At 32.7% G+C, this 12,980-nt stretch overlaps 1 protein-coding gene across 7 annotated transcripts in view; it reads right to left on the bottom strand.

The window, feature by feature from the left end:
• Positions 1 to 12,980, bottom strand: part of LOC129798949 (uncharacterized) — a 230,317-nt gene that overhangs the window by 70,339 nt on the left and 146,998 nt on the right. For 5 of the 7 annotated variants that reach the window (XM_055842469.1, XM_055842468.1, XM_055842473.1 and 2 more), the window contains one exon: positions 7,610 to 7,628. The exons of the other annotated variants lie outside the window; for them this stretch is intronic. The gene's annotated coding sequence lies outside the window, so the exon portion shown is untranslated. The remainder of the gene's footprint in view (positions 1 to 7,609; positions 7,629 to 12,980) is intronic. 7 annotated transcript variants of the gene reach the window in all.

Genomic DNA, 12,980 nt, shown 5'->3' on the forward strand with positions numbered 1-12,980 from the left:
AGAAATGTTCGTATACAAATAGTAAAATTTCGACGATGGTCCAGGCGGACATTCAATTCAATTCATTCGTCCATATACGAAAATACCGTTGAATTATTCCCAATAACGATTTTTCGAAGTCAAATGCTTAAAAAGCTTAAGAAAGCGCATCTCTCTATCGAATGGTGTTACGGTTTGGCTTGTTAAAAAAGCCTTGGAAATCCTGGCATGTCTGACCAATCGGTTATGAACTGCTAAAGAACCGGGTCATAACCGAAAAGCGATAACAAATTTTTATCCTAAATTCACTGATACTACTTCTAAGGTATTTTCAGCAATGTTTCAAGTAATTTACAAAACCGGTAATGAACTGGTTATGAACGAATGAGTAATTTTTATCCGAAACTCAATTGCTCTTAAAACTATTTTGTGGGATTTCTTGAGTTTCTTATGAATCGGTCCAAATCAGTTGAGAACCGGTAAACGGTAAATGATGCGAAAGTACTTTTGAGGTATAACATCTAAGTCATGAGTTCGAGCACTTCGTAAAGCCTGGGATGCTTTGCTACCCCTTTTTAATGAGACTTTACAGTAATTAAAAGAAATATGAATATCGACTATTGCTCAATGGGGAAAAATAATTAATTCATGTCTTAATATTTTGTCAATAAAATGACTTCTCCCCCTTAACAATAACCAACTTTAGCGTTCGCATGAAATTCTTAAAATATGTAATTCCAAAATTCAGTGAGAAAGACTTTCTGTCTTGAAACACAATGTTGAACAACATTACGCAACATGATAAGGAATCTAAACGTAAGAAAACCCAACAACTTCTTAAGCGAAATCCATGAATAATTTCCTCGTTGTTTAGGCATTTTGCGTGTGTAGCTTTTTTTCTTTTCCTAGAGATAACAAAAAAGTAAATATCGCTCTCTTCATTCAATATTTGTCTGATGGAAAAGTTAAGAAATTAGTTCACAGGGAAAAGAGACCATGAATTTTTTTCTTATCATTTTGAAAGTCAGCTGTGTTTTCTTGAAGTAAAATAAAAGTAGTGGTTGTTGGTTCATTTTAAGTGAAGTTAGTGAAATTACAATTCCTCAGTAGCAACAATATTTGCCCAATTTTGCTGTATAGTATGCCTCTGAATAGTACAAGTAAAATAATAATTTACGTCAAAAAAGTATGACTCATTATTAAGACAAAAAATGTTATTCTGAGGCACTTTCCTGCATTTCTTTTTGCAGAAGCAGCAAAGAAATTATTTCTTAGCTGCTTTTGGTGGCGAAAAGACAAACAATGTGTTAGCTTGAAATAGCTAAGAATATTAATATTTACGATATAACACCGGGGAAGAAATTAATTTCTCTACCACATGGAAAAATTTTGTGTGATATAGACAAATATGAACACAAACATTTTTCAGCTGGAAAGAACTGACTTGGCTCCATTTTATTATTGTAATTCACACTCAATGTGTATAATTAAGGGAAATTTCTGTGAAGACAGCTGCCTTCGTGAGGGATTTTTTTTGGCGGAAAATCTCTTGAAAAAATATTTATGTATATTGTATACGCTTTTATATATTGAAGCCTAAAGCCTGCGATAATTACAATGGATTAAAAAATGGGTTTATTATTCAGTTGCTTATTGAGATTTGTCAGGAAAGGAGAATAATAAGTCGTGAAAAGAAAGCATTGAACGCTTAATTGCAATGAAATGTGCTTTAAAAATAGAATGTAAGAAAAAAGGGTTATTTTGCGCACTCAGAAAAATTAATAACATTTTTAAATATAATAAATTTTCATGGGACTAAATTATTTTAGCAAAAAGTATATAATTAAAAAAATAGTTGTAAGTCGAAAATTCACAGAAATAATAAAGATTTTTTGAGATGAAAAATAATTATTTAGGAATTGTCCTGTATATTTTCAGATAGTCAATATTCAAGAGGAACTAACGGAACATAATTAATTTGAATATTGATCAATGTTCGTTTATTAAAAAAAATCTGAAATAAAGTTTACCTGTGTGAAACTGCCACCTTATTCCACAATCATTGTTTTTTCGTATCTTTTTAATCTGTTACAAATTTGTAATGTAATCACTCTTATTTGTAATTAAAAGAAAATAAAACTGAAAAAAATAAAACTAGGTAAATGCGTATTTTAGCCTTTCAGGATTTTAGTTTTCGGGATTTTGGTTTTTCAGGATTTTGGCTTTCGGGATTTTGGCTTCCGGGATTTTGGCTTTTTGGGATTTTGACCCATTCGGGACTTTTGGGCTAGGGTTTATAGATTTTCAGGATTTTGACCCATTAGGCTATTTGGCGTTCAGAATTTTATTGACCCATTTAGGATTTTGACCTATTCATCCCTTTCTGTAATATAACTTTCCCGATTTGAGAGCTCACTCCGGTTGAGCTTTTTCTTTTACCGATTCGGAGGTATACCAAAGAGAACTTACCTAAAAATCCGTTAGAATTTCGAAAGTTTAAACTGGCGAGTTACACAAAAGTGAGTAAGTGCATGGAAAGGACATTTATCTTAACAAAATTGCAATTCAAAAGTTCTGCCATTCCGAAATTCCACAAAACTGCATAAAAATTTACTTTTTGCAGCAGATGTTTTGTACACTGTTGTTGTCATTATTGACGATTGAAGTGTCAGGAATACCAAAATTCGAAATGGCAGAACAATCAGCGCTAAAGCGGCGAGTACGCGAACTTGCACTTTAAGCTTCCCGGTAGATTTTCGAATAGGTTTGGCTTGGCTTTAGAGTGGCTTTGTCTCTTCGAAACGGTATTATTGAACGGAGCCATTAGGGATTTTGGTTCTTCGGAATTTTGCTATTCTCGATTTTGGCCGGTACTGATTTGATGTATTACTATTAAATAGTGATGCTCTATTCTGTATCACCTATATTTTTTCTAATGAGTCTATAAGAAGTAAAGAACTTCTAAATCATAATTCAGACAGCATACTATTTAAAAGGTATTCAAAATTCTAGGATTTTTAAAATTTAACATATTGTTATATAAATCAATGAAAATAAAAATGTTATAAAAATGTTATATAAATCAATTATGAAATAAAAAATAAAATTACTTATAAAAGTTGTTCATCAGATTATTTAAACTGCAATAAATTTTTAAGACTTTAAAAACCGATATTCAAGACGAAGCAATTTCAGTCTGATGAAACTTTTTTCACGGTTAATTGACCAAGTGTATAAGCCATATTCAAACTAAATATATCCAGATAGTTTTTCTTAGGTTTATTTGCTCCAATACTTTATTTTCAAAAGTCATGCATGTCTAAACTGCCTCATATTCTCCTATCCTATTACACATTTAGATTTATTTAAAATTAAGATTGTCTATGTTGCAAAACAAGTTCATTCTTTTTGTAGATACAAGTAATTTCCTAAGTAATAGAAGTATAATACTCCACAGATGAACGACCGTGGCTTTATCGCGAAATATCTGGAATGTGTTATTAACTTTCCTAATGTTAGTATAGAGTCGCTGGGATCGATAATTTCATGGCCCTAATATGGTGTTAAACTCATTGGATAAGATTTGAAAAGTTTAGAACGTTTAAGTATTTCTTGTGGCCTGTAGAGAATTTAAACCGAGTGCAGATATATTATATAGAGTGAGGGCTGTGCCTATATTTACCACGTTATCCATTACATGCCCAAGTAATAAAATCTCTGCTGAGAAATAAAATTGTAAAACAGAAAGCCAGTAAGTAAAGAATATACAAATTAAAGATTTACTATAAAGAAATTGAAAAAAACAGAAACATTTTAAAATCGTTAGAGTATTTTTTGAAAAAAAAACTCCAAATGGAAACTACAGAAAAACTCGTTAACATTGTTTTTCGGCAATATTGAAAAATTATTCCTACACTGAGACAAATCCGAAAAAGTTAAAATAACATTCCGGAAATGTTAATTTTACCTTGCAGTATTGATCCAAAATCGGTGTAAATATTACCCTTTTTAGGTGTATTGGGGATTAAAGTTACCCTTTTTCATGTTAATTTTACCCTTTAAAAGGTGTAAAATTAACATTAAAAAATGTTGATATATTTTTACTCCTAAAAAGTGTTAAAGTTATGAGGAAAAAAAGTTAATCGCACCCTCTTTTTTTCTCAGTGTACACAAAAAGCTTAATTATATCTACCCCTATTTGTGGACATACTTAAAATTCTGCAATATAGCTATGTTGCAAACATTTGCAAAATAGCAGGTAGATGACCGATGAATAAGTGTAATATAGAGAATTATATAAAATTCATGTGGAGTATTCACTTGGCGCCAAAGGGTTATTGGACTCCATCGACTTCAATAAAATATGCGTTTCGCATAATATTGACAAAGTGGAGGACGCCAGTTTTTGGAAGAGTTCCATGGCACCCAAAAAAGCATCAATTTTCATGGCAACGAAAAGGGACGCACACACTGGTTGGGATAAAATAATTTCCTATTCATGATGACATTCCATTCATAAAAGCCATATATCTCTGTTTTACCACCCAGACCACCAACAAAATAATAAACTTATCACGGAGCGATGATATGGCTGATCCCAACTACCAAAAGTTAATTAAGTAAAAACAGCGGTAAGTGGGAAAATTTGCATATTAGATTAATATCATCCAGAATTGAAAATCACACCGTATTCATGAGTTTCTTTTTCAGAAAATTTTCCAAAAAAAAAAGATAAAAGTTTGGAATTTTGTCGCATTGACAATTTGGCCTTTTTCGCTTTTTTTTTTAAGAAGAAAAATATATTCTAACATTCTTGGTCTATATGTGGAGAATGTCAATCACTTTGGGGTGAACCCTAAATGTGTCCCCGTGGAGGTGAAATGCCATAGAAAATGTGACATGAAAAGGTATCAAAATGAATCTATTGAAGGGAAAAAGAAAAAGCTCATTCTGCCAAATAGGAGAACCTAGAAAAGTAAAGATACTTTGACACGACTCCGGGAAATGACACTGTCAAAGCGTACATTAAACTTTTCCTCAAATAACACAATATTTTACCAAAACTACCTCAGCACATCAAATATCTCAAATATATTTATTGTTTATGCCAACGAAATTGCTCCTGTTTACACACAAAGTGTTCTTTAAGGTTTGTTCTGTGCCCTGAAGGTGGCTAGACACATTGGGAATTGAGACAGAGAAAACATAGTGAATATGAAAATTCCACAATTTTCCGCATTTGAAGAGATACATTTCCTAGAAATCAAGGGGATGGAAAGTAAAGTAATTGAAAGTCTTTTCTTAGGGTTTCTTGCAGGAAAGAGTGATGAAAGAAATTGTGGTTGTGAGAATCTAAGAATAACAATATGATGAAAGAAGGGTATTTTGTAAAACCAGTAGAGCGAAAGCCGATTTGTATTATATCTAGATTGATCAGGAAATATTTGATCAAGGAAAGACCTTTTCTTTGCTTGATTTGATTGCGTTGTTCTAGAAATTGTATGAGTCGAAAATCAAAAATTGTATCTTTTTTATCGGCGGATTTTAATAGAAAAAGCTTTTATTGGTATGTAAGAAAAAAGATATTGAAGCGGAAGTACCTACTTTGGGTAAAACCCAAAATTCTAAAATAGCTTTAGAGATGTAATTTATGATTGGAAAAAAGTAAGTATAATGAAAACAGTATTTTCTGCTAAGAAGCTTAACAATTTATTTAGGCATGGAACTAGAAAAAACTCACATAAGTTCACAAATTCATATGAAATTTTACGACTTTGCCTTATAAAGATCTTACTTTTCTAAGACGTAACTTCATAGTGCTTTGCAAAGCTATTCTGGTAAGCTTTTCTTGAAGTATAATGTCCTAGACACATTTACGACTTAAGCTTATAGACGGCTTAACGCTCAACGTAATTATAATCTATATAAATGATCAGATTACATTTCGGTTTAAGCCTCGGAAGGGCTTAGTTAGTGAAAAACTGATGGGAATTTAGTCAAATCATTTTTTTTTTTGATTATAATTACGTTAAGCCATCTCTCGATTTAAAGCGTAAGTGTGTCGTAATAAGCGTAAGTATAAACAGATGCTTAACCCTCAGCCCTGTGCGAACGGCAAGGTCAGGAGCCTCTCAACATTTCATTTTTCCATACTTTTTTGCATAGAAGCACTGAAGACTATTGGCAAGTTTTTTCCTAAAGAGAATTGACTTATAAGTCTGATATATTTCGAAATCGTGCACTAAAAGCTGTCTAAAAATACATATTTCACAATGTCCCCGAAATAATACAAGAACTACGAGCAAATTTGTTTAGGTCGCGGTGCAATAGCTGCAAAATTTTTACAAAGAAAAGTGAAAAATATCTTCACTTTTTATTAGGCTTGATGGGCCCCTGGCAAGGTTTTCCACTTAATCTCTACTTGTGATTCTCTTAACGGCCCGGATGTATCTCATCCGGCACCTTGTAATCGCGAATTTATTCTTTCCATTTTTACCCAGCTTTCATGATCATGATGATAATAGGAATAAATACAGTTTTGAAAACCGATAATTTAGCACAACGCTTAAGAACGGTATTAAGTGTACTAAAATGTACTGTTAAAAATTTAAGTGTAAAGGTCTTTGTTTAAAGTTCTCTCCAAATATTTTCGAAACCTGAGCAATGAGGGACACCCCTCAGAAACGTCGATTTATGAGAAAATAATGGAGAAAAAGTGATAGGTCGATATCCATGAACTTATTCCTGTACCTATACAATTCATTGACCGAAAAGTCTATAATATTCTCTCATTACTGCAGACGCACAATCCCTACCTATAGAGTTAAAATTCCATCCTGTCATTACTACACTACCATCATCTCACTTTAGTCTATTTTACTTTTTTTGAAATACCTTAAGAATAGGTAGGTCACAGAACGTATTTGAACAAAATTATATTTAAGATTTATATTAAAAAATATTTTCGGTTTCTTTTTATTATGTCCTTTTAAATACTTTTTATTCGCTTAATTTCGCTTAAATATCGCTGAATTTATTGGATCTTGCGGCTTTTTTCTAAGATCAAGAATTTAACTTTTTTTTGTAAACCGTAATACGGGCTTCAGACCTAAGGCTTAGCCATCTGGCTTTACTCATCTAATTCCTTATCAGGCACGATGTTTTAGGAAATTGTTGTTTAGAATTGGGTATTAAGAGCAAATGATACATTAGATTTTGAAAAGTCAATAAAATTGCTTATTATTTAGATTTTTGAGACCTTTGGGAACTGGGTTAAACCTCCAGTCTGATGCCGGCATAATTATAAGTAGATTGCGACTAAATTTTTTGCAAGAAAGGCCTTCGATTTCCTGAGCAATCCAAATTGGTTGAAACTGGATATGAAACAGTTTTTTGATTAATTTTTGATTTTATTAAAATTTCTCAATACTATTATGGAGCAGTATAGATGCAGAAAGGTTACGATACGTTGATTTGAGAGCTTTAATTAATCAATGAGAAATCAAAATCATTTTTTACGGTCATAATTTCGGGAACCCAAGTGATCTTTTCTATTTCACGCCAAAATACTTATTAGAGGATCAAGTAGAATTAGAAATAAATAAATAAAATATTAATTTTTAAAACTCACCAATATTTTCTAAGTGCATCTGTAAAACAAAAAAACATATTAGTAAAATTTTCATTAATGTGTAAAATTAATCTAAATCTTAGGATTTTCCTATAAAAATATTACTGATATTCCTCTTTAACAAGAGCTTTCCCTCGTATTCAAATTTTACGTGCAATTTTTCTATCCTACCCTTACGGGCACTCAACTCACGCCCCTATTCTCAATACTTCTGTTTTTTTACTCTTATCCATTCCTCACAAACGCTTTGTATGACACTTTTTCCTCCATATCTCTCATGACAACGTGAAAAAGAGTGGTAAAAGTCTCGCCCGGAGTGCAAGTGTGAAGTATAGTGAGCTTTTGGCAGAAAGCTCAATTGCAGAAAATGTCTCAAACTGGATGGGTTGTGGAGTACATTTTTGGAATGGTAGAATAAAATAAATGTTATTGTTCATTGTGAAAATGGGAATATGGTATTGTGGTAGATGTTTTTTTTTTGTAATCGTTGTGAAGACAACACACTGGGTGAGAGAGAACACTTTAGAGATGACTCTTAAATAACAAATGTGATAAAATATCACCCATGGAGAATGGTTTTATTCTGAGAATCGAACATAAGGCGTGTTTGAGTGGCGAAAAAAACGTGGTGAAATGGTCGTAGAGTTTTAGGTGAGATTCTTAACAATCTCACCTACTATAATCCTAACAAAATTTCATGTCGTCCGATCGACCTCAAACTTGGCCAAAATGTGTTTCAGCACTTCCTGATCACGAATATATATGTGGCTATTTTACGTTCCCGGCCGGCCGGCTGGCCGGCCGGCCGGCCGCTCTTTGGAGCTTAATAGCTCCTAAACTAAAAAAGATATCGACTTGCGGTTTTCGGCAAAGGTTATATATCGGGTGAAAATTGCAACTTGGTGCATTGACCCCCCACCCCCCACCCCTCCTTCCGCCATTTTGAAGACCCCCCTTTTTTTGTTTTCTCAATAGCTCCGCCCCTATGGCATCGAGCGGACTCAAATTTTAGTATGTTATAGCTGGGCCTTAGAGCTTTCCATCAATATCAAACTTAAGGTCCCCCGACCCCCCTGACCCGAGCTATAAGGGTCCAAAAAAAATTTCTTAAAATGGCCATAACTCCGGTTCTAATTATCAGAATTTAAAAAGTAAGGGCTTTTTGGAAAGCTCTCGTGAAATACCACTTCCTCTTCTAACATCGCAAGTTCATAAAACCACCGCTAGGGGCGCTATTATTAAAAAGAAAATTTTTAAATCTTATAAGTTAAATAACTCAAAAATTCCATTGTGCATCGGGCTGAAATTTTAGTATGTTGTAGCCGTTGATTATACCTATCAAACAAAAAAAACCTTAAGTCGATCTAAAACCCCTGACCCGAGCTATAAGGGGTCAAAGTTCGAATATTGACCGGCCTCTATCTCCGGTTCTAATTAATATAGCGACCTAAATTTTACCTTTTTGGTTTCGTCTCGATGAGCACTTTCAGATGGAAGTTCAAAAAGTCACCATAGGTGGCGCTGTGATAGCGTCAAAATTCATCGAAATTCAAAGTCACTTTTCTCAAAAACGGCATTGTGCAAGTTAATGAAATTTTAGTATGTTGTAGTCCAGTCTAGGACGTTTCCAAAATGGTGCGTATGTGCGCTGTGGTTTCAATAGAACCGGAGATATGAGGGGTCAAAGTTCACGAAATTCAAAAAATCATATCTCCGGTTCTATGTGACCGATTTTGATGAATGAAGGCTTAAACGAAAGATCTCACCAAATGCTACAACTTTCTAGAATATTTGAACTTCGTGGGACCAACACCAGGGGCGCCACAGTCGAAAAACCAATTTCAATATCACATAACCTCAATTATCTCGACTGTCGCTAAACCGATTTTGATGATTACTTCGACATAATTGTAGAGGACATTTGTCTCTACATTTCGTCTATACATCATTTTCCGCTCAGACTACGCTATCACTCAGATTTTGCCGTTTAAGTGTGAAAAAATTGATTTTTCCAATAATAACGCTTTGAAATCACTCAGATGCCAATTTGACTGCCTATACTCCACAAAGACACTTAAAATATGGTTTTAAATGGAAAGTCCCACAAAATACAACAATTCTATGATATAGTTGAAGTTCAACAAATGACTACTTGGGGAACTCTGGATGAAAAAACGAGTTAAGAAACAAAAAACCTCGCTTATCTTGACTTCTGAGTAGTCGATGAGTTCAAGTTCTACGGCAAAATTATAGAGAACATTCTGGTCTACATTTCACCCATATATCACTTTTGTGCCAGTTCATCCCAATCCTTGATATTTTGGTTTAAATACAAAATTTGTATAATTTCACGAATTTGATTCGAAATAACTGAATGGCGTACCGCAACTTCAGCTCTAAATCGAATTTGCATGCACTCCGAGTTAGCTCACGTTAAGAATCTCACCTACATAAGCCGGTTAGGATTATCTGTCCCTTTTTGGTTTCTGGATAGTATCTTTCTTGTTTTCTTCGTCTTTTTTTTGATGATTTCAAAAGATGTGAATTAACTAATTGACCTATTAAATACCACGAAATCCTCTTAAATTCACTCGGATTTCTCCGAGTGCAAAGCACAAGAACCTAATCAAAAGCATATGTGCACATTCAGCACTTTTCATTCACATTTTCTCCTATGTCTATCGTCTTTTAGAGATGAAAAGAAAGACTATGGGAAGAAAATCTCTCAAAAGTCAGTAACTTCAGAAATATTAATTATAAAATGATGCATCAGTCAGAATCATCCAGACATCATGGATCTTCTACGTTTCTCTATGACTTTCTACTTTATGGGCATATTGTCTGGATGTCTTGCTTCTTAAATAACACAATCGGAGCCGGTACCAGCAGAAATTCAATTCGGTAATTTAATTTTTTAAAAAGTGAATTAAATGCTTTAGAGGGATTGCAACTATGAAAGACATTGCGGATGTCGAAGAGAATTACATTCAATTTAGCATCATTTTCAGAAACTGCAACATCCCCTGTTCTGCAGTCTTTAGCAAAGTCTAAGTCTGCAGGAAATACAATCGATTTTGATGACCATGTTTTTTTCCGAGTAACAAATTACTATTAATTTCCGAGTTATTTTTTTCTGTCTGAAGCTGGATGAACTGCCCTATAAAGCCATAGAAGTAAAAAAAAAAACATCAACAACTGAACAAAATGCACAACAACATTCAATGACTTTCCCAGACATTTTTCATTCACACAAAAATTCACAGAGATAAATTTAATGACTTCATCATGGATATAAACAGTCCGATTCTCTGAGTAATTAAATTTCCAGAGTTGGATTAAAACTTTAGCCTGTGCGGAGATATACGGGACAGTGATGCAGTTTATTTGTAGGACATATTAGAATGGTTGTTATTACATTTGAAAATTTTCAGAATATATTTTGTGATAGTTACATTTTGAATAATAATGTTCATCATACATTCTGATTAAATTTGATTAATATCATAAGTTTTGAGAAAGTACAGGGTAAGGGTTAATCTAATCTTTTAATAGTCCTTTCTATTTTATTTACGTTTTAATTAATTATTTTTTGTGTCACTAATGTGACTATTTAGAAATATCTTTAATAGACATCAAAACGTTTAGTAAATTTCTCTAATGGTTAAACAAAAACGTCTAGTTGGACCACTTGTAAGATGAACCGATAAATGGAAAGGCAGACAAGTAATGCGACGATTTTTTTTCCAATTAAGAGATACTCGGGGTTATGATTTGGTTATTCCGAAATAATGCTCATTTTTATCAATAAATTGCTTTGCAAATATCAATTTTTACTACAGACAACTTTTATAATAGGACATCAAATAATAATAAAAAGAAATTGTAACAAAAGACGCATTTCATCAGTAAAAAAACTGGAAAAACAATATTAGATTTAGTTCAAGAAATTAATTTTCAATTTATTTCAATTATCGATTGGGTTGATTTTAAGATGCTTGTAACATTGATAGGGGACTCTCCGGTGGTGGCCAGTGGATTTGAAGTCATTTCACAAAGAAAAACACTTCTTCAATCTTTCCCAGAGCTATCGGTCTTGGATGTGGACCTTCTTCAGTGGTCGAATAAACTATGTTTTTTTGTACTTTATGAGGATACGAAAAAAACATAGTTTAGTCGACCACTGAAGAAGGTCCACATCCAGGACCGAAAGCTCTGGGAAAGATTGAAGAAGTGTTTTTCTTTGTGAAGTGACTTCAAATCTACTGGCCACCACCGGAGAGTCTCCTATCAATACACATCACGCCAGTTCTTCATTCAATTATCCTTCCCTGAGTGAGAGAAATCTGAAAAAGTCAAAATAACATTCCGGAAATGTTAATTTTACCCTGCAGTATTGATCCGAAAACGGTGTAAATATTACCCTTTTTAGGTGTATTATGTGGTAAAGTTACCCTTCTTTCATGTTGATTTTACCCTTGAAAGGTGTAAAATTAACATTAAAAAATGTTGATATATTTTTACACCCGAAAAGTGTTAAAGTTATGACGAGAAAAAGTTAATCGTACCCTCTTTTTTTCTCAGTGTTGTAACATTTTACAGATTTCAATTTCCAATCGAAAAATTCAATTTGAATTTTAATTTGATAAAAACAGAAAAATATATTTAGCATTTGGTAATGGAGTACGAAGCACAAATTCAATTGATTGAATTTCACTAATTCGAAAAGGTGTATGAGCAGTACAAACAAAGTAAATTTGATCAGCAAAAAATTAAATTTGATTAGTAAAAAAAAAACGAAATTGGATCAGTAATACCTTAGACATACCTTTTTGACTCGGAAAATTTTATTAAATCAAAATTAACATTCCTGTCCCTCTCTAACTTTTTGCATTGTGTTTATCGTGTTTATCTCACTTTAGCTCTCAAATTAAATAGAATTAATTTGAATTTGTTGTTATGTTTAAATGAATAAGAAGAATGCAAAGAGTGGGATAGACATATGCAAAACAGTTTGATAAAAGCAGGAATGTGAATTTTGATTTCATGAAATTTTCTTGACCTAAAAGATGTACCGGAGCCACAAGAAATTAAATTTTGCTTATTTAAAAAACTGAATCATCACAAAAATGGGTTTAATTTTTACAAACAATGCTTACGATGGTTGCAGGTAAAATAAAAGATATTTTATTATTCTTTTGTTAACAACATGCTAATTACCCTACTTTTAAAATTCTAAATTGAATATTGCTTAAATATGATTTTTGTTGACCAAATTCTACTTGTTAAAATAATTTTAAAGTTTTAAAATAATTTGGGTTTGAGAAAAAAATTTATTAGTATAAGTACAACTTTTAACCAGTAAAAAATGCTT

This window comes from Phlebotomus papatasi, chromosome 1 (assembly GCF_024763615.1).
Source record: "Phlebotomus papatasi isolate M1 chromosome 1, Ppap_2.1, whole genome shotgun sequence".
NCBI lineage: Eukaryota > Metazoa > Arthropoda > Insecta > Diptera > Psychodidae > Phlebotomus > Phlebotomus papatasi.